The 22,713-nt window shown below is 37.3% G+C and overlaps 1 protein-coding gene across 8 annotated transcripts in view; it reads left to right on the top strand.

Annotated features, from left to right (window-relative positions):
• The window catches only part of WDFY3 (WD repeat and FYVE domain containing 3), a 274,260-nt gene that overhangs the window by 28,634 nt on the left and 222,913 nt on the right, over nucleotides 1–22,713 (top strand). For 7 of the 8 annotated variants that reach the window (XM_082726677.1, XM_082726676.1, XM_082726679.1 and 4 more), the window contains exon 1: nucleotides 3,598–3,707. The gene's annotated coding sequence lies outside the window, so the exon portion shown is untranslated. Of the gene's footprint in view, nucleotides 1–3,597; nucleotides 3,708–22,713 lie in introns of those variants that run through there. The other variant, XM_082726684.1, reaches the window with a different exon arrangement.

Genomic DNA, 22,713 nt, shown 5'->3' on the forward strand with positions numbered 1-22,713 from the left:
GGTCATGATCCTGGGATCCCGAGGTCCTGGGATCCAGTCCTGCATTTGGCTCCGCACTGGCAGGAAGCCTGTTTCTCCCTCTCTCACTCCCCCTGCTTGTGTTCCCTCTCTGGCTGTCTCTCTTTCTCTGTCACTAAATAAATAAAATCTTAAAAAAAAAATAAAGGATTGTAAAACAGGATTATGTAATATTCTAGATTTCTGGTATTTTAAGACATCTGTAGATTGCATTAATATACAAAAACATTTGGTCCTGTAGTTCGCTGTTACCCATTCTGTCTGGCCTCCTACTGTTCTGTTTCTGCTGCTGCTGCTTTTTTTTTTTTTTAAAGATTTTATTTATTTATTTGACAGATATCACAAGTAGGCAGAGAGGCAGGCAGAGAGAGGGGAGGAAGCAGGTTCTCCTCAGAGCAAAGAGCCCAATGTGGGGCTTGATCCCAGGGTCCTGGGATCATGATCTGAGCTGAAGGCAGAGGCTTTAACCCACTGAGCCACCCAGGCGTCCTTCTTTCTGCTTCTTTATCTCAACACTTGCCTGTACTAGTAGTTCAAAATGGGTAAAACCAAATAATCATCTAAAATACTAAAATTTCTATGAAACAATAAGTGGGAACAAACAACTGAGAGGAAGTGGCAAAATATGTGAATAGGCATTTCATAAAAGAGGAAACATGAGTTAGCCAATAAATCTGAAGAAATGTTCAGTATCTTTAATCAACAGGAAAAAGCAAAGTTTGACCACAGTTCGATGCCATTTTATACCCTCAGATTAAGTTAGCATTACTAAATATTGGATGTGGTTCAATAAAACAGGTAGTTCAGTATGAATGGGTAGTTGCTGATGGGATTATAAATTGGGGAAAATAAAAATTGGCATCATCATGAAAAATTGAATGTATGCATATTTCTCAACTCCTGGGCATAAACATAAGAGAAACTTTGGCACATGGAGCATAGGACTTGTGTATGAGAACTTTTATAACAGAAATGCTTATAATAGAAAAAAAAAACCTGGGGGTAAAATAAGATACTATTGTAAGGAAAATGGATAATTATGCTATATTTATCATATACCTGCGTGTATATATATCTGCATATATCATATGTAGGCAGAATTATTTTTCAGTGAAAAGGTACGAGCTACAACTAATGCCAACAACATGGATGAATTTTTAAAACATAATATTGAATGAAAAAGTCTCAAACCCTAGAATATGGGAGCTGTTTAATATCCTTTCCACAGAATTCAAAAGCCAATAAAATGAAACACTATGTTGTTGAGGGATATGTATGTATGTGATAAAAACTATTTAAGATTTTATTTATTTATTTGAGAGAGAGCGAGCAAGAGAACATATGCACAAACAGGGGGAGCAGCAGGCAGAGGGAAGAGCAGACTCTCCACTGAGCAAGGAGCCTGATTGGGACTTGATCCAGGATTTTGGGATCATGCCTTGAGCTAAGGCAGCCACTTAACTGACTGAGCCACCCAGGTATCCCTGTGATAACCTTTTTTTTTAAAGATTTTGTTGATTTGAGAGAGAGGGAGTGCCTGTGGGGAGGGGCGAGAAAGGGCAGGAGAAAGAATCTGAAGCCAACTGAGCACATAGCCAGGTGCAGGGCCTGATTTCCCTACTATAAGAACATGACCAGAGCTGAAGCCTAGAGCCACCCAGCCACCCCCTGCAACACTGTGATACACTTTTAAAAAAATCAAGTAATGATAAACACAGAGGACTGCATAGCAGTTACTGTAGGCAGAAGGGATGAGAGAGGTGGGGCATGGGAGGGGCGAGCAAGTCAGGAAAACGTGACCAGTCAATTCTATTTAGGTCCTTGAGTTGGGTGGTAGGTATCTGGGTGTTCACTCTTTTACTTTGAATTTAAAACATTTTATAAGTGACTGTTGTATGTAACAAGAAGTTAAAATATAGGGAAGCCATATTCTGAAGTCACACATTAGGAGACGTGTCATCTCTTTTGTTTATTCACTTAAGAGCCACTTGAATTCTTAACGTCACTTAGTTTTTCACTAGAGGTATCTTGTTTTAAAGTGTTTTATCTGATTAAGCCTGTGTCTGCCATCTGTCAGATCACTTAGTAGCAACTTGTTGGGCGAATAACCACCTGAATGATTTGGGATAATAATTCAGGATTTTTCTTTAAAACTACCTAAGAGGTACATTTTGAAAAAATACTTTTCTTTCCATCTCCAGCTAGACCATAAAACTAGGTTATTGTTTGTAGGCTTTTGAATGATAATTAACTGTATATATGAAGGAAGTATTTCTTTTCCTTTTTTTTTTTTTTTAAAGTAAAACTCTTGGGGGCACCTGGGTGGCTCAGTCAGTTAAGCGTCTGCCTTTGGCTCAGGTCATGATCCTGGTGTCCTGGGGTTGAGTACTACATCCTGCTCAGTGCGGAGTCTGCTTTTCCCCTTCCTTTCCACTGGTGCTCTCTCTCACTATCTCTGTCTCTCTCAAATAAATAAATAAAATATTTCAAAAAATAAAGTAGAACTCTCTTTTAACTATTTTTTAAAAGTAATCTTTACTCAACCCGATATCAAAAGTCACATGCTCTACTGACTGAGCCAACCAGGTGCCCTTTGAAGGCAATATTTCTGATTATGTTTTAACTGTTATTAGCATGATCAGAGAGATTAACAAATACAGGACATAAACAAATAGTTGATCAGAAAAACAGAATGTTGCTAAAAGAGGAAGCTATTTTCAGGTATATTGATTTATAGTTAGAAGGCTTATGGGAATTATTCCAGGCTCCTCATTTTTGAATAAAGGCACTTTGGGACCAGGGAAGTAATTGATTAAGATCATAGAACTTGTTGAGTACAGAGTTAGGCAAGACCGGAATCTAGATCTCATATTCATATACTGGTGTTTTCATATTGAAATACTGAATGGTAAATAAAATAAACGTTGTTTTCAAAACTTTTTTTTTTTTTTTTTAAACCATGATGGGGCTTGAACTCACAACTCCAAGATCAAGTGTTGCATGCTCTGCTGATGGACCATCGTGTCCCAAATAAAACAAACATTTAAATATCCTGTATAAGACATGCTAAGTAACTCAAGGTTGGGTTATAACTATTCAGTGAGGAAGCATTGTTTTCCAATTTTAACTTAAAACAAATGACATTTACCTTTAGATACATGACAAATAGACCTAGAAAACTAATATGAATTTTTTGCTTTTTTGGCTCATATTTGGTTTCCCAAAAAGAGACAGTGTGATCTGTGTTATACAAATGAATACTGGACTGGATATGGGAAGAATTAGATTCTGAACCTGGCTCTGCCACTAAGTAACTTGAGTTGTCATTGATTCTTTGCATAACTTTTCCTGGTCTCGGTAAAGCGAAGAAGCCGAACCAGATGGTTTATAGAGACCAAATTTAAATGACTCGATATTCTTTATGGATTTTAGATAGCAGATTTTATCTGTCTTAAATAAATCATTGTCATGTGTTCTGCGGTTAAACTGTTGCCAGCAAATAAGATAAAGAAGGAATCAGTAGAAAACAGAATGACTTATTATGCCAAAACATGCTCTGAAAGTAAACTGGGTTTTCTTTTTCCTTTCATCACAGGTATAATACTTCTCCACGTCTGCTTCAGGAAGAAAGTGCCTGCCACTCCTATTGTTTCTACGCAGGTTCATGCCAGCCCAGAACAGAGAATCAGGTCAGTTTTATGATTGTTTTATCTGTCAAACAAGGTGCCAGGAGCAAGAATCGTGATAGTCTTTCTCACATCATTGCACTGTAGCAAGACCACTGAACTCTGACTCAAAAGAGCTGGGTTTCAGTCCTTCTTTACCACTAATGGCTGGGTAAGCTTAGGCACACCTGCTTTCCTGAATGGCTTATAGTTTTCTGCACCAAAAAAAAGTGATATGTTAGAACAAATAATCTTCAGTTTCAATGTTGGCTTTAAAACATTATTATTTTTATTGTAGGTGCCTACATAGAATAAAATCATGGTGTTTTTTTTTTTTTTTTTTTAAAGATTTTATTTATTTGACAGAAAGAGATCACAAGTAGGCAGAGAGGCAGGCAGAGAGAGAGAGAGGAGGAAACAGGCTCCCCGCTGAGCAGAGAGCCTGATGCGGGACTCGATCCCAGGACCCTGAGATCATGACCTGAGCCGAAGGCAGCGGCTTAACCCACTGAGCCACCCAGGCACCCAAATCATGGTGTTTAAAACACCATTTTTTTTTTTTCTGGAAAAATCTAGCTGTAAGTGTAGGCTTTGGAACTGTTACTATCTGTTCTTTTGTAATTCCTATGAATGACTAGTTTAAGTGGTGAGCTATGTTGTGAGGCACTTGAGAGTACCACTGCTTTAGGTTTTTTTAGTTTTTTACTTGGCTTTATTGTTACTAAAAAGCATGAGGTTGTTAGTCCTTCAGTAACATTCTTCAGTTTTAGAGAGGGTACCTGTTTGACCATGTTTGTTCTCTATTGATTGTACTTGTTACAATTTAAATAGATTAAGCAAAAAAGGGGAGTTATCAGATGTTTGGGTGTATATCCCAGGGGACACCAGAAGATCCAGGGACAGGCAAATGCAGCAAAGATGTACAAGAAGAACCCAAGAATCAAATGCAGTCAGGTTTTCCTCATGCTGTCAGTGAGCGCCTCTCCTGTGTGTCTGTCTCACTGTCTTTGGAGAACTGGCTTTCTTCATTTTCTCTTCTTTGTCATGGGAAACAAGTTGTCACCACTTCCCTCACTCTTTGTCCTGTAGTTCAGACTCCAGAGAAAGGCTGACGCTTAATTATTTCCCAAAACAGACTGATTCTTTCCCCCCGCCCCCAGTGTTCGGTTTCCTTTAATGACCCCCATCTCCCTGAAGGGCAGGTATAGGCAGCTAGGCAATGGCTAGAGATGTTCACTTAAAGATCTTGCCCTGATTGCCCACATGCTAAAGGCCCTCTCCCAGGAGAAGTACTCTGGAACCATTGCCTAGGTCTTAGACTCTTGATTCTTAAGTAGGGTACCCCAGAATATGTTGTACCTTGGTCATTTTAAAACTTGGCAATGACTTTCTTGACATATTTGTTTCAAATCCTATTCTCTGAAAAAGGATCTGATTTATTCCTCCTAAAATGCAGATGACTCATAATAGAGTGTTACCCCTTCCAGGTGTATTTATATTGTAATTGGGATCAAACATTAACCTAAAGTTGTATTTCCCAAACTGTGTAGAAGTGAAACCTTGACTTCCAATATATAACAATGATTAACGTAGCTGAGAGAAAAGCATCAGGGATTGAAAGGCAATGTTTTAGGGTTTAAGGAGTGGGAGAGAAGGAGCAACAGTGTTTGTGTAGTCAGAGAAGGGCGGATAGATAATCATACAAATATTTCTAAGGTAGCCACGTTATAAAATTGAATATAGCAAATAGAAGAAAAGCTTTTCTACTTAACTTCCTGAAAAAAAGTTGTGAAGGTAAGAGAAAGGACCATTAGGTTTAATCTAAGCTCAGCTACTATGATTTTGCTTAAATTCTTTATACTCTGTGTACCTCAGTTTACTAAATCCAGGCCAGTCACCAATTATGTAACTTAACTTCTAGACATCAGTTTCTTCATCTTAATATTGGAATTGATGATGTTGATACCTCAAGTTTCTTGTGTGGAATTACTGTATGTTAAGTGTCCTAAACAGCTCCTACCACATCAGTATCCTCAATTATTGAAATGAGTGGATTAGATTATATGATTGCTGAAGTCCCAGCTGACTTAAAAAAAAACTCTGTGGTCTAAGATTATTCTGATACTATTAATGTCTTTTTTCAGAATTAAGATTGGAAGCTTTGGCCATCCACTTGAGCTCTGCATAAAGGCTAATTTTGGTACTGCCAATAAAAGTTGCTTTGAATCAAGTATATGTATTTGTTCTCTCTGGCCATATGTATTAATATGTTAGAGCTGCTATAACAAATAACTACTAACTGGGTGGCTTAAACAGAAACTTATTTTTAGTCTTATGGTCTGGAAGCCAAGAATCTGAAATCAAGGTGGCAGCAAGAGAGGTTCCTTCCGAGGTCCTTGAGGGAAGGCTCTATTCCAGGTCTCTTTCTTTTCTCTGTCACTTTATATCATCATCCTTCTCTGTGTCCAAATTTCCCCTTTTTATAAGGATACCACTTCATGTTGGATTAGGCCCCATTCTAATGACCTCAGTTTAACTTGATTACCTCTGTAAATCCTGTCTCCAAAAAAGGTCACATTCTGAAGTACTGAGGATGAGGACTTCAACATAGGAATTTTCAGAGGTACACATTTCAACCCATAGCACTACATAACAAATTACATCAAAACTTCGTGACTTAGGACAACAAATGTTATGTTAAAGCTTTTGTCTGTTAAGAATCTAAGCTGATTCCTCTGGTTCAGGTCCCTCACAGAGCTGCATTCAGCATGTCCACAGGGTTTTGGTTTCATCTGAGGGCTCTGGGGAAGGATCTGTCTCTAATTCACTCAAGTGATTGTTGGGCTGAGGGCCCCAGTTCCTCATATTGGCTGTTTGCCAATAACCTACTAATGTTCCTTTATAAAGGTTCCATATGAACCTTTTGTTTTGTAATGTAATCATGGAAGTAGTAACCCATTATTCCCTTTTCTCTTCATTGAGAGTGAGTCACTGTGGCCCTTGGGTGGCTCAGTTAAGCCTCTGACTCTTGGTTTTGGCCCAGGTCATGATCTCTGGGTCATGGAATCAAGCCCTATGTCATGTTCGGTACTCAGCACAGATTTTGCTTTGTCCATCTCCCTCTACTCCTCCCGCTGCTTCCATGTGCTCTTTCTCAAATAAATAAATAAAATCTTTAAAAAAATATTCTTAAAAAACAAAGCAAAACAAAAGTGAGTCATTAGGTCTAGCCCATCTCAGGAGAGAGGGTTATATAAGGCTGTTACACTAAGAGGTGGGGTTATTGGGAACCATCTCTGAAGTTCCCTACAATAGTACATAAAAATGAGGGAAGAAGGAAATATGCTAGGTGTAAGAATACATAAGTTATTTGATATTATTCAGAAAGCTTAAGTCTTCAACTTTTTTTTTTTTTTTTTTAAGTAATCTGTACTCCCGTTATGGGGCTCGAACTCATGACTCCCAAGATCAGTAGTCACATGTTCCACTAACTGAGCTAGCTAGGCATGCCTAGTCTTCAACTGTAAACAGAAGTTAATACTCGTATGCCATGACTTTGTAAGAAGAAAGTACCTCCTTACTCTTACAAAAAAAAAAAAAGAAGAAACATAACTTTTATCTTCAATTTCCCTTTTTTTTAAAGCAAAGTGGTGTTTGTTTTGTTTCAGTTCATTAAATCAGTTATTTTTTGGTCCTTTGTAGAAATCCTCACACAGTACCTGACTTTTCACTTTGCTGAGTTGTTAAACTGTTATTTCTCATAAAATATCCAAAGGCCAAATCTTATTTCTCTAAAAAGATTGAAGAATAAGAGGTCATTAGTAAGATTACTTTAATTTTATCAGCTTTACTACAGTGGCTTTTTACAACTAAGTTACATTTTAAGTTGGTAGAAATTGTCAGACATTTGTAAGGATATTTAATACACCATATTGGGAAATTATAATCATAATTACTTATACAGAATGTAGTGGCCCAGTCATGCCTGCACTGTCTACCAGCTAGTGGTTCTTTTTTTTTTTTAAAGATTTTATTTATGTATTTGACAGAGAGAGATCACAAGTAGGCAGAGAGGCAGGCAGAGAGAGAGGAGGAAGCAGGCTCCCTGCTGAGCAGAGAGCCCGATGCGGGACTTGATCCCAGGACCCTGAGATCATGACCTGAGCCGAAGGCAGCGGCTTAACCCACTGAGCCACCCAGGCGCCCCCAGCTAGTGGTTCTTAATATTTACACTGATGGGGGCATACTTGGAAAATATGCTTATGGGTTCATTTTTGTAATCTTTGTTTTGGAAGGCAGTATGGTATATTATTTTTAATCCACACTAGATTTGGAAGTTTAAGTCATTTCATGCTGTACAAAAGTAAAATGAGTATGAATTCAATAGAATTTTTATGTGATATCTGTTTTTACTTGTTAGCAGGGTGTGATTTAACAGAGACCATACAGAATTTTAAATTGAAGACTTTCTTTTGATACGTACAGTGGATTGGGAAATGCATTCTTATTTTTGAGCAAATGATAATTTTTTTTCTTAGAAAGAAAGCTCAACTGCATTGATTATGACAGAGAGGAAGTTTTATTTATTTATTTTTAAAGATTTTATTTGTTCAAGAGAGAAAGAGAGCACGCACTAGACAGCATGGGCCTGGGAAGAGGCAGAAGTTGTCTCCACACCAAGCAGGAACCTTGACATGGGGCTCTATCCTGCAACCCTGGGATCATGATCTGAGCTGAAGGCAGATGCTTAACCCACTGAACCACCCAGGTGCGCTGAGATAGAGAGGAAGTTTTAAACTTACGCTCTTAGGTTTCTTTGTTAACAGGATATTGAACTGCGAGTTTTGTGTATAATTTGTCTTTTTATTATGAAAATTTCTGGGAGTAGATTTATGACTAGATTTGGGACTTTAGACTCTCTGAAGAAAATAGTGTTGAGTATTTTACGGTTTAAAAAAATGTCACCCAGAAATGAAAGTTTATATAGAATGCATTCTATCTAGAAAGATATATTGAAAGAGTTTAAAAAGAAATGGTACAAGTTTTTATAATCAGAAAAAAATACAAGTTGAAAAGTAAAATAGCACTAATTAGGGTATTGGGATTTTAAGTTTTAATTCAGTTCTCCTATTTCAAGAAATGATACCTAAAGTTTGGAACTTAAAAGTATAAATAATTTTCATCACACTTTATCCCCTTTTGTGATGCCCCTGCCAGCAGACTTTTTTTTTTTTTTTTTAAAGATTTTATTTATTTATTTGACAGAGAGAAATTACAAGTACACTGAGAAGCAGGCAGAGAGAGAGAAGGAAGCAGGCTCCCTGCCAAGCAGAGAGCCCGATGTGGGACTCGATCCCAGGACCCTGAGATCATGACCTGAGCCGAAGGCAGCGGCTTAACCCACTGAGCCACCCAGGCGCCCATCAGACTTTTGGTTATTGACTAGAGCTAGAGGTTTTTCTGACTTTGTCTTTGAGTTATTTTTGACCCTGAGTATCCCTTATTTGGCTCTTGTTTTGAGGACAAATTATGTATTGATCTTCATTGATACTATGATTTAAAAAATTGTATAAAGTTTAAAAGCAGGGATGAGTGAAAATTGCTGTTTTGGTGAAGGTACCAAACTTACCCATATTTCTAAGTTTAGATCATGATGTCGTTGCTTGTATCTCTTTGCCCTCGCATATACGTGTCTTAATTTCTCTTATTTCCTCATCTGTAAAGTGGGTTTATTAATAGTATTTGATAAAAGTATCATAAGGGTTAAAGAAGGATATGCTTGCAAAGTCCTTAACAGTATACCTAGCACATTGTAAATAAAAGCTAAATTTATGTTAGCTGCCATTCATTGTTGCAAGCAATGGCCTTAAGTTACTTTTACCTCTGAATTTTTGAATGTTAAAATATAAATAGAATGCTGTCCTGCTAATGATAGTATATGGCACTTAATGTTTCGTTGATTACACAACTTATTAGCAAGCCTATTGTCTTTATTTTTGTAAAGTAGAATAGAGTTTGCATAAAAGGATGAGTTTAGAGCCACTGCTAAAGTTATTGACTTAGGAAGGGGAAGAAGGGAATGGAGGAAATAAGTATGCTGTTTTCACTATAGGTCTGAGGAGCTGTTTTGGCGTTACATATCTCTAACACAGGGAGGTCAACTTTTCTTTCTTTTTTTTTCTTTTCCTTTTTTTAAAAGATTTTGTTTATTTTTTTGTCAGGGAGAGAGAGAATGAGCACAGGCAGACTGAGTGGCAGGCAGAGGCAGAGGGAGAAGCAGGCTTCCTGCTGAGCAAGGAGCCGGATGTGGGACTTGATCCCAGGACACTGGGATCATGACCCAAGCTGAAGGCTCAACGAACTGAGCCACCCAGGCGTCCCAACTTTTCATTTTTGTTTTCTTTTTAGACTCTTACTGCTAGCCACCCCCTTCTGTTTTTTGTTCTGTTTTGTCCTGGGAGGAGGGAGTGGGAGAAGGCATCCCTATACCCTTCACAGTCTTGTGAAGGATGTGTCTTCTTAGCTGTGATTGGATTGCCCCTTGTCTCAGTTTTCTGAAGATGTTTACTACAGGCTGCCATTTGGTGTATTAACCTGCTTGTGAGATGACTGTCGCCACTTGGGAGCATCCTAAGAGAGCTAAACTCCTTCTCCTTGTAGAGGAAGGATCTATGCTTAAGTTAAGGGAAATGTGGAATTTCGGAGGAAATCTTCTGTCTCCTGTTCACGTATGTTTTGCTCCTAATTTGGCGAGAGGTCAACTTTACCTTGCCTGAGCACTTTTTTTTGGTGCTTTATGTGAATAAAAAATAAGAAGGCCTCCACTCTCCTTAAGAGTTTGTAATTTGGAAGTTTTGTACAACAAATGGTATAGAAAGAGGAAAGGAAATGAGAGGAAACCTAAAGCATAATCTCTCAAGCTGTTTTACTGTCTTCCTTTTGTGTGGTGATAGAGGAACCTCAAAGAGCCTAGCCTAGGAGCATGTGGGGGGACTCAGTTAAGCATCTTCCTCTGGTTCAGGTCATGATCTCAGGGTCTTGGGGTCCAGCCCCATTGGGCTCCCTGCGCAGTGGGAAGTCTATTTCTCGTTCCCTCTATCCCCCACTCTTACCACACATGCATGCACGTGCTATCTCTCAAATAATTAAATAAAATCTTAAAAAAAAAAAAAAGCTTAGAGGCACCTGGGTGGCTCAGTTGGTTAAATGTGACTACCTTCGGCTCAGGTCACCATCCCAAGGTCCTGGGATGGAGCCCCACATCTTGCTGCTTCTTCCTCTCCCACTCCCCCTGCTTGCGCTCCCTCTCCCAGTGTCTCTCTCTGTCAAATACATAATAAATAAAATCTTAAAAAAAAAAGCCTAGTCTAGAATCATATTTGGAAAGTAAAGATTCAGTATTTTTTGATGGAATGAAGGATTGTTGTGAATATGTCCATATGCTGTAGTAGAATGTGAGTTATAGAATGATTTATTTTTTCCTTTTTTAATATAGTTTTAGATTTATAGCATAATTGAGCAGATAGTACATAGTACATAGACTCAATCTACCCCTATCCCCCGACCCCTCTACACCTTGCACAGTTTCTTCTGTTATTTTTTTAAATGAACATACAATGTATTATTTGTTTTAGGGGTACAGGTCTATGAATCATCAGTCTTACACAACTCACATCACTCACCATATCACATACCTTCCCCAGTGTCCCATCACCCAGCCACCCTGTCCCTCCCACTTCCCTTCCCTTCCAGTGACCCTCAGTGTGTTTTGTGAGATTAAGAATCTCTTATGGTTTGTCTCCCTCTCTGGTTTCGTTTTTCTGCCCCTTCCATTATGATCCTCTGTCTTGTTTCTCAAACTCCACATACTAGTGAGATCATATGATAATGTCTTTCTCTGATTGACTTATTTTGTTTAGCAATACCCTCTAGTTCCATCCACATTATTGCAAATGGCAAGGTTTCATGTGGGTTTGTTTGATGGCTGCATAGTATTGCACTATATATATAAAATATCTTTTTTATCCAGTCATCTGTTGATGGTCATCTAGGCTCTTTCCATAGTTTGGCTATTGTGGACATTGCTACCATAAACATTGGGGTGCATGTGCCCCTTCGGATCACTCACTACATTTGTATCTTTAGGGTAAATGCCCAGTAGTATGATTGCTGGGTCATAGGGTAGCTCTATTTTCAGCTTTTTGAGGAACCTCCATACTGTTTTCCAGAGTGGCTGCACCTGCTTGCATTCCCACCAACAGTGTAGGAGGGTTCCCCTTTAAAGAATGATTTCAAAACATAAAGGGAAGGAAGGACACATTCTTTCTAATTTTTTTTCTTTTTTCTTTTAAAAAGAATGTTATTTTCGATCTTTAAAAATTAGGCTATCTTGGTTTTTTCCACCTGCAAAGAATTGATATAATTTATAATGGTCTGCCCTCTTTCCCTTCCTCTTTTACTCCTTTCCTTCCTGGTTTCTGTTGACGTAATTTTTGACCTTTCAGTTTGGTTCTTCTTTTTTGGCCTTACTGAGCATCCTGTAGGAAGCAGATCACATTCTCTTGCGTTCATGATGGAAGAGTTGTTTTTCTCATTACAGTATCTCTACTCTTTCTTCATTATGTAATGGCCTAGTCCAAAAAATGTTTCAAAAAGCTCCATAAGAATGAATTTTTGAAGTTATCTCAGAGCCACTCATGGTTAAAAACTCAAAACTTTTTGAGATCAGAGCTAAGACTTGGTTGTTTAAAAATCTTTTAAAATTAAAAAAAATATATTTAAAAATATTTTTACCTTCCTCCAGCAACAGATCATCCTGATGCTTAGCTATATCTAAGTGGGCATTCAGGAATAAGGGCTTCTTTTCATGGTCAGTGGTTGCTGAAGGAAAGCTTTTACAAAATATTTTGAGAAGGCAAGCTGTTCCCCATGAGAGGATACTTCTTGGTTTATTGGTGAAGAGTCTATATGATAGAAATTAATTCTTTATGTGGGTTTATCTTTATCTCCCCTGTTTTTTTTTTGGATCAGTTTTATGTTTTTCATGTCTTATGTCTGCTTTCAAGGAGTTCACTTGTATAATATAGATAAATGAAATCCACCCTTTTCCTTTGAATAATATTTAGTGATAATATTAATTGTGGTATACATTTACTGTTTCCTAGATTTTTCATATATTACATCATTTATTCTTCATAACAATCCCATGAGATTAATTCTATTATTATACTAATTTTAATGCTGTTAGAAAAGCAGGCATAAGAAGTCACTCGCCCACAGTTTCAGAATTAGGTAATGTTAGAGCCACAATCGAACCTAGGAGTCTAGCTCTAGGGCTCAAGCATTCACCTGCTCTGCTATCCTGCCTATCATACATGAGGAATGATATCACTTCTTTTCCCTAAAAGAATATGAAGTGTTTGTACCATATCTGAATTTATATTTGAAGATAGTAGCCTGTGAACATTCTTTATATTAATATAATCAAATATTTAATTATATTTTTGAGAAAAGCAAGAAAATATCTACTAATAAATACTTGGAGCAGAATGACTTGTTCTTTCTTCTCTGGTGACCCCTCTGTAAGTTTAACATTTTATTTTGGGGAAGAATCTGTTGATTTGAAAGTAATTGAATCCCAGACTTTGCTATATTCCATTTGTATTTTTGATCTTTAGTTTTTTCTTTTAACTCATTTATTTCCTTTGAAAGTTCTGTACCTACACAGATGTCCTTAACCTTTTCCTTTTTTTTTTTTTTTAAGGTAATAATTTTGCAAACAATTATCCTGGTACTAAATATTATACAATTCAAGTACAGGAAGTACAGAACTGAGTGTTTCTGTACTCATTCTCCATTTCTTTTTCTGGACTTGCTTATATTATTTTTGTTTCTCTCGACCAAATGTTTTTTCTTTGCTTTTTTAATTAGTGTACAGTGGTCAGTTGTGGGTGTTAAGTTCATCTAGCTCTTGGCCCTCATAGCTAATTTTCACAGCTACCACATTTAAATTCTAACTTGCTAGGAGAGAGAATCCATTTGTTTCATGTTAGGAAGGATGTCCATCACTGTTCAGTCAGCTATTGCTGGAAAGACCCTGTTATGCATTTATAAGAGAATTGGCTTTTCAGTGAATGGGGGCAGGGCAAATTCTCTTAAGGAGGCCTCATGTGGGAGCACCACAGTGGCTCATTTGGTTAAGCGTCTGACTCTTGATTTCAGCTCAGGTCTGATCCCAGGGTTATGAGATGGAGCCTGTCAGGTGCTCAGCATAGAGTCTGCTTGAGATTCTCTCTCTCGCCCTTTCCATCTGCCCCAAACCCCACTCGTGCTTGTACTCACTCTTTCTCTAAAATAAATAAATAGAATCTTAAAAAAAAAAGAAGAAGGGCTAGTGTAGAAAGAAATCTCTTTAGTATAATAACTATAAGCAAACTATTATTCATGAGAAAATTTTTGAGGTTCTAATATATTTTAAGTTTATTGATTTGAATTAGCTCTTTGCTTATTCTTATCTGTGTAGGTATTGGGATTTTTTTTTAGCAGTTTTATTTTCTACGGTTCATAGTTTATGAGTCTGGGATACAGTTGAAGTCTAACTTAATAGTGGAAAATGGTCTGTGAATTAAATGAATGAATATATCAGCCATATCTTATTTTGAAGAAGTATTTTGAAGAAACATAGGTCCTAAAAATGTATTTTTTAAAAAATTTTATTATTTAAGTAATCTCTGTACCCTGTGTGGGGCTCAAAGTCAAAACTTTGAGACCAAGAGTCACATGCTCTTCTGACTGAGCCAGCTAGGTACCCTAGGGCCTAAAAATATTTAAGCAGTGTCCCCTGTGATGTATATTCCATAAAAAAGAAAAAAGAAAAGTGTGGTGGTGTCAGGCATCTTTTTTACTTTAGGTTTATTGTACTCTTTCTGCATGATTTACCACAGAGTTAGGCCTCTGAGAGTAGTAGGGCCTTTTAAGAATAAAAAAGTATCACAGAGTTAGCAGAAAGGAGAACATATATGAGGTGTATACAAATAATTCACAGATAATGGAAATACACTTTGCTCCATGACCTTTTGTGTGTTTTGATGTAAGATGTTCTAATGCAGACTGTGTATAACCACAAATTTTCATATTTGGTAACATGACCAATACTTTAAACAGTATTGGTGATGTAAAATAAATTTGTTTATGTAGGAAAAAGAAAGAGTTATCCTTTTGTGTATTTACAACCTGACTAGAGTGGTAACCCATTCTAAGATTTATCAGTTAGCATTTTGTAGACCAATGGAAGTTTCATATATTTGCTCTTTCAAAATTACGAGAAATCTAGAAACCATTGGAGACTGCTCAATGGTTTTATACCTCTCCTTTTATTTTTTAAAAGTATTTATTTTAGAGAGAGAGAGAGAGGGTGTGTGTGCATGAGTAGGGGGAGGGATAGAAGGGGAAGGAGAGGGAGAGAGAGAATTCCAAGCAGACTCCCTGCTGAGTGCAGAGCCCTGACAAACCAAAGTTTGCATTTTGAAAATTTTAAACATCCAGAAAAGTTTAGTGAAAATACAGTGTATATGCAAATATTTTTCAACCTTGTGTCAGTAATTCCCGGTGTTTTGCCACATACATTCCTATTTGTGTTTATATACATTTCAGGGAGGAGAGTGGCATTGCTGAACCATTTGAAAGTAATTTCTGCCATCATAATACTTAACCCAAAAATGATTCAGCACACACCTCCTAGAAATAAGGGCATTTCTCTACATGACCTTTATACTATTATCATAGGAAACAAAATAACAGTATTTTAATAAACTGTCATGTTATTTTTATTTTTTTATTATTATTTTTTAAAGATGTTATTTATTTATTTGACAGAGAGAGATCACAAGTAGGCAGAGAGGCAGGCAGAGAGAGAAGAAGGGAAGCCGAGGCTCCCTGCCAAGCAGAGAGCCCGACGTGGGGCTCTATCCCAGAACCCTGGGACTATGACCCCAGCCGAAAGCAGAGGCTTTTAAACCACTGAGCCATCCAGGAGCCCCTATTTTTAATTTTTTAAAGATTTTATTTATTTATTTGACAGAGAGAGACACAGCGAGAGAGGAAACACAAGCAGGGGGAGTGGGAAAGGGAGAAGCTCCCCTCTGAGTGGGGAACCTCGTATAGGGCTTGATCCCAGGACCCTTAGATCACAGTCTAAGCCTGAGGCAGATGTTGAACCTACCAAGCCACTCAGGCGCCCCCCAACAACATTTCTTTTATAGCTTTTTTCTTTTTTCAAACAACAATCTAGTTAAGGTCCACACATAACATTTGCTTGTATCTCTTTATTCTTTAAAAACCTAGATTAGTTTTTCTATCCTTTTTCCCTCCCTCCCTCTCTCTCCCTCCTTCCCTCTCTTCCTTCTTTCCTGCCTGCCTGCCTTATTTCTTCTTCTTCTTTTTTTTTTTTTTTTTTTTTTTCCTTTTTAAATGATACTGACCTTTGGAAGAGAGTCCAGAACAGTTTTCTTGTAGCAGTCCACATTCTGTATTTGTTCCGTCCTGGTGCCTGCCCACTGAATTTGAAAAATACTCCTGTCACAGGAGCAGGAAGTCACATGAGATATATATAGCAGAATTTGTAGGGGAATTGAATAGTGACTGGAAATAGTTATTACTGGGTTGAGGTTGACAAATGAGAATAAGGAAGGTTTCTTTCAGGTTAACGGAACAGAACCTGGGAAAAGAAAGAGGTTAAAGGGAATGCATATGGCAGTAAAGGATAGCAGCAGGCAATTTATTTGATAAAGAGAGGAGGGGTGAAAAAAGAGAAAGGAAGGGGTTGCAGAATCACTACCAGTACTCAGAGGGTTAGATGTTCACTCTGCATTGGCTGAGTGGCTGAACGAATGAAGTCTTTGGATTTTCTTCACTGACTGGAGGCAGGCACAGGGAGCCCAGGTCAGCTTAGTAGCTATTGGAAAACAAAGGAGGTTATGTGCATTTGTATGTTACAAGGTTTTGTGTGGAAGTACAGTGGTTGTATTAATATATTGTACTGCTTCTTGCAAATTTCCAGGGAAAGTTTGGAGTTATGATTTTATATTTTGGCTGTATCTATATGTATTGGAATAATTGTATAGGTACTCTAAGTGGGAAGAGTTTCAGTTTTATAAATTTCGTATGCAGTGTATCTATATAAAATAGATATGCAGTTTTATATAATACATGTTTTGAACCCTTGAACTGTAAAATTAAAAAAAGAAATCTACAAAATGAAAGCAGTAGAAACATGATTCTTGGGGTGCCTGGGTGGCTCAGTGGGTTAAAGCCTCTGCCTTCGGCTCAGGTCATGATCCCAGGATCCTGGGATTGAGCCCCACATCGCCCCACATCAGGCTCTCTGCTCTGCGGGGAGCCTGTTTCCTCCTCTTTCTCTCTCTGCCTACTTGTGATTTCTCTCTCTCTGTCAAATAAAGAAAATCTTAAACAAAAAAGGAAGAAGAAACATGATTCTTTGTTTGCTTATAAATATTTTCACTACTCATAAAATATGCTTTAATGATGAATAATACTGATCTCAAGTAACTTCTGATAAAATGTCAGATATTCATAAAGACATAAAGAACTCTTCTCTGATTATGTTCAATGCTTTTCAGTTAGGAAAAATTGAGAGATGGCTAGTTAATTCTCGGAATGTTGACATTTTATTGAGAGACAAAACTGTTCTACTGTGAAATTCTAGAGAATAGACTTTTTTTCCTCCCTTTCCCTTTCTTTCTCTTACCTTCTCTACTTTTCCTTACCTTACCTTTAAGTAGTCTACACTTCCCTTCTGCTCCCTACATTTTTCTTTCATCCCTTACTTTTAATGACCTCTCTTTCTAGAGGTCCTATCCTGTGTTATTTGTATAAGAGCACTGAAGATACTGCTTTTAATAGCAGTTACTTTATAATTGGTTCCAAGAAAGAACCAATGTTGTTTCATGTTATACTAGCTTTTAAGCCTCTGGACAGTAATTTTTGCTTATTTGCTTCTGGAGATCCAAAGTAATACATTTTCTTAGTGTTGGGATTTTTAAATTAATCTAGTAAGTTCTTTCCTGCCTATATTCAGGACCAATTGAGAAATACAGAATGACATGATCAGATTTCATTTGGGCATGGACACTGTAGCATAGTGGAGAGTGTGTTAGAGTGAGGACTGGTGGAAGGGTTATTATTAGCAGACGGTAGTGAATCTGATGAGATATGCTAAATGATTAGTTCCTGAACCCATTCAGTGTGATTGGAGAAAAAAGGACAAATATAAGAGATATTTCTTAGGGTATGGGAGTTGCATATGGGAGTTGAAGGAAAGGAAGAAAATGAATTGAAACCTATGGGTAGGCTAGGTTAACTGCCAGGTGTCTAGCTGGATGACTGACGGACTCTGTATCCCATTTAGCTGTGTAGAAATTATAGAAGAAAAAACAGAATTCAGGGAGAAAAATAATGTATTAAATTTTTGAACTTAATGATTTTTGGAAAGAATTTCAAACTTGCAGAGAAGTTATAACAATACTATAAAGACCATCCCTATGTCTTCTGTCCAGATTTACCTGTTAACGTTTTGTCCCAAATGTTTTATTACTCACTTTGTGAATGAATGTTTCTGTGTTTATCTATAAATACACACACATGCATATATGTATTCTTATTGAGTCATGCAAAAGTAACGTTGAACATATTATACCCCTTTAGTCCTAAGTACCTTAGGGTGGGTTTCTCAAGGATTATCTCTTATAGACCACTCTTTTAATTCAATTTATTTGAGAGAGAAAGAGAGAGCATGGGCATAAGCAGGGGGGAAGGGTAGAGGGAGAGAGAGAAGACAACTCCCCACTGAGCAGGGAGCCTGATGCATGACTTGACCCTGGGATCATGACATGAGCTGAAGGCATCCCACTAACCAACTGAGCCACCGAACTACCCTCCTACAGAGCAGTCTTAAAATCTTCAGTAGATTAAGCATCCCCACACTACTTTTTTTTTTGTAAAGTAGGCTCCACGCCTACCACGGAGGCCAACACAGGTCTTGAACTCATGACCCTGAGATCAAGACCTAAGCTGAGATCAAGAATTGGTCACTCAACTGACTGAGCCACCCAGGCGCTCCTATATTACTTTGATCTGATATACCATTTTCTAATTTTATCAGTTGATCAAATCAGTGTCTTTTATAATAAGCACATTTCTTCCCCTCCAGTATGGAATTTAGTCTGTGATCCCATATTGCATTTAGATGTCATGTCTTCAGTATCTCTTAACCTGTAACAGTTCTTCAGCTTTTCTTTGTCCTTTATTACATTGGCATTTTCAAAGAATATGGTCATCCCCCTTTCCCTTTTTTCCTTGTTAACAGTATTTTCCTTATCTTCAGTTTATCTGATGTTTCCCTTTGCTAAGTTTCAGGATATGTATTCCTGGACAAAATATTACATAAGGGTGTGTCTTTCTAAGGCCATCATATCTGGACAAAATATTACATAAGGGTGTGTCTTTCTAAGGCCATCATATCTGCTCCTCATCTGTAGTATAAATTTTGACCACCAGTTTCATTAACCTGATTTCTTCACTATATAGTTACTATACCCCCATAAAGATAATAAGCAGATTGTGAGGAGGTACTTTAAGACAATCAAAATATCCTACTTCTCGTCCCCTGAAGTTTTCGAATCAGAGTTGTACATCAAACGGGTGTTGTCAATGTTGTGTCATCACCTGTAAGTCCCCTACTTACTCTCTCCCCTCTTTCTCTTCCTGCCTGGCCACAGGCAGTTATGTAGATAACTGGGCTCATTAAAATGCGATCATTTCAAAAAAAAAAAAAATCCTACTTCTCATCAAAGTTTTGTCCCCTTTGTGTAGGGATCCACTAATGATAACTTGCTTATGGTTGTTATGGTTGTGGTTGTCACATGATGATTTTTTTTCAATTTCAGTTCTCCTTCTCCTTATACCAGTGATTACTCAGCATTCTATTGAATAAGAGCCCTTTTATTTGTCTGCATTGTTTTACTTATTATTGAACTCCTGGATTCTTATTTGTTACCCAATGATTAATAATTCATTACTGTTCTTAAATATTTTGGTTCTTAAATTGTCCACATTTCATCAGTGGGATCCTCTTTCTCCATGCTGGCTCCTGTGTCCCCCTTCATGCTCTCATCATTTTTATTTTTTGCTTTTCAAGTATTTAATTATTTTCATTATTAAAAAGACTCCTCTGGTATTTTCTCTGGCCCAAGAATCCGTCTCTTTGGAGCCCTGGTCCCTTTTAGTGAGGGACGGGAAATGGTAGTAGAAGCCAAAATCCGGACACAGCTGCATATCTTTGCCTCTGGGCCCTATTAGGGGACAAGCTAGAAAACATAGGTATCTTTTTATGTACACTTTATTATATACATATATACTTGTTATTAGAGTAGAAGCTACAAACATCTCTTATCAATGAACCTGAGATAACTTAGAGACGTTTGCTAGCCAGCATCTAAACATAACATAGAAAACACTCAAAAATTCTAATTTGCTTAATGGAATTTTCCTTGTACTACAGTTATTTTAAACTGAAATAATACTGCTTGCATTTGATAGCCTTTGTGAAAATTGTTTTATTTGGTGTATTCATTTTCAGTTCATCAGGAGTCCATGATTAGTTTGAAAGAATGACTAGACATCACAAGGCTCTGGGATTTCTTCATTTTATGTGCCTGTGTTCTGTTTGAAGCAGCATTCCTAATGCATCAAAACTCAGTTGAAGTATAACATTAGAGTTTTAGAATAGCTTTCCCTCCTCTTTGAGTAGAAGCTGACCAGTCACTTACCAGTAAACCATATGTTGAGAGTGTCAATATTCTTTTGAAAAATATTGTAACAGAGGCAGGAGGGGAAACCAGTGAATTCTTAATGATTGTTCATCATTTGAATAAGTAAAGTCCACATCTGGTTTCTTTTTCTTTTCACTGAGAATAGTACTGGTAACGATCGTGGCAGGACAGAGTACTTGTTGGCAAGAAGTAGATTAAGAGGACTGGCACAGTCACAGAGGAATGTTGCTGCATAGGTTTGTAGTCACGGTTTTTCCTGTGGCCATTTGTTTTGAACTTGCCTTGGTGGACTAGATGTTATTTTTTGCTTGTATTTTACATTTCTTGACTTGTCGTTTTTGTATCTTTGTGTTTGGTTTCGTTTATGATGTTGTTCAATCCCTCTTCTAAAATTAGAGTTTATCCACAAAAAAAGTTGGTTTTCTCATAGCTAGCTATCCTGCATGGTGATAAAACATGATCTTTTTACAATTAACATCTTTCTTCTAAATATATGATAAGACTCTACTTTTGTAGATTAGGAACATCAAATGTAATTTCAGGATTAAATTTATTATGAATTAGAGGTCCTATATTAGTTTTTGTGAAATAGTAGCATTTCCAAGTAGAAAACAGCATGGTAAGTGATTGGTTTTGTGCTGCTTGCCAAAAGCAGTAAGACACATTGTGGTGTTTTGTGTATACAGGTATGTGTGCACAATTAAGATTGTTCCTCCTTTATTATTTAAGACTTGCAGTAAAATAGATAAAATAGTAAAATAGATATAACCTACAATTTACCATTTTAACCATTTTAAGTATTTAACAATCCTTAATAAGTGTATAATTCAGTGGCATTATGTGTTTTCCAAATGTCATGTAACCAGCATCACCATCTGTTTGCGTGAAATTGTTCCATCATCCCAAGCAGAAATACACTGTCCATTAGGCAGCAATTCCTCGTTCTCCTTTTTCCTGGCCCCTGGTAATCTTGTTCTACTTTCTATGAATGTCCTTATTCTAGATATTTCATGTGAGTGCGGTCATGTAATATTTGTCCTTCCTTTTGTGTCTGACTTATTTCGTTTAAGAGTTTTCAAGGTTCAATCTGTTTTGTAGCACATATCAGAACTTTCTTTCTTTGGCTGAATGAGAATCCATTTTATGTATATACCACATTTTGTTTATCCATTCATGGGTTGATTATTTTACTTTTGCTATTGTGAAAACTGCTGCTGTGAGCATTGGCTTACAAGTATCTTTATAAGTCCCCGTTTTTAATTCTTTTGGGTGTATAGCTAGGAGTTGGATTGGTGGGTCATGCGGTTACCATAATAAACTTTGAGGAGCTGCCACATTACCATAATAAACTTTGAGGAGCTGCCACACTGTTTCCATAGTGGCTGAGCCATTTTACATTCTTACTGTGTACAAGGATTCCAGTTTCTCCACATCCTTACCAACACTTGTTATTTTCCATTTTTTTATCATTGCCATCCTAGTGGACGTGAAGTAGTGTCTTTTTGTGGTTTTTAATGTGCATTTTCTTGATAATTAATGATATTGACTATTTTTTAATGTGTTTATTGACTATATATCTTCTTTAGTGAAATGTTCAGGGTTTTTTTTTTTTTTTTTGCCCATTTAAAAAAAAAAAGATTTATTTGTTTATTTACTTACAGAAACGTGAGATGGGGGGAGAGAGAGAGAGAATCTTAAGGCTCCATGCTCAGCAGAGAGCTTCTTGTGGGGCTCAACCTCTAAAATTAAAATTAAAAGTCAGATGCTTAACTGACTGAGCTACCCTTTCTCTTACCCCTGTCCATTTTTTAATTGGGTTGTCTTTTTGATGCTTAATTGTAGGAGGCTTTTTTTTTTTTTTAAAGATTTTATTTATTTATTCGACAGAGAGAGATCACAAGTAGGCAGAGAGACAGGCAGAGAGAGAAAGGAGGAAGCAGGCTCCCCACCAAGGAGAGAGCCTGATGTGGGGCTTGATCCCAGGACCCTGGGATCATGACCTGAGCCGAAGGCAGAGGCTTTAACCCTCTGAACCACCCAGGTGCCCCGAGGCTCTTCTTTATGTATCCTGGATATTACCGCTACTCAAAGATATGATTTGCAAATGTTTTCTTTTTTCTGTGGGTTGTCTTTCACTGATGATAGTTTGCTTTGATGCAAAAAAAGTTTTAATTTTGATGAAC

Source organism: Mustela nivalis (genome assembly GCF_964662115.1).
Source record: "Mustela nivalis genome assembly, chromosome: 4".
Classification (NCBI taxonomy): Eukaryota; Metazoa; Chordata; class Mammalia; order Carnivora; family Mustelidae; genus Mustela; species Mustela nivalis.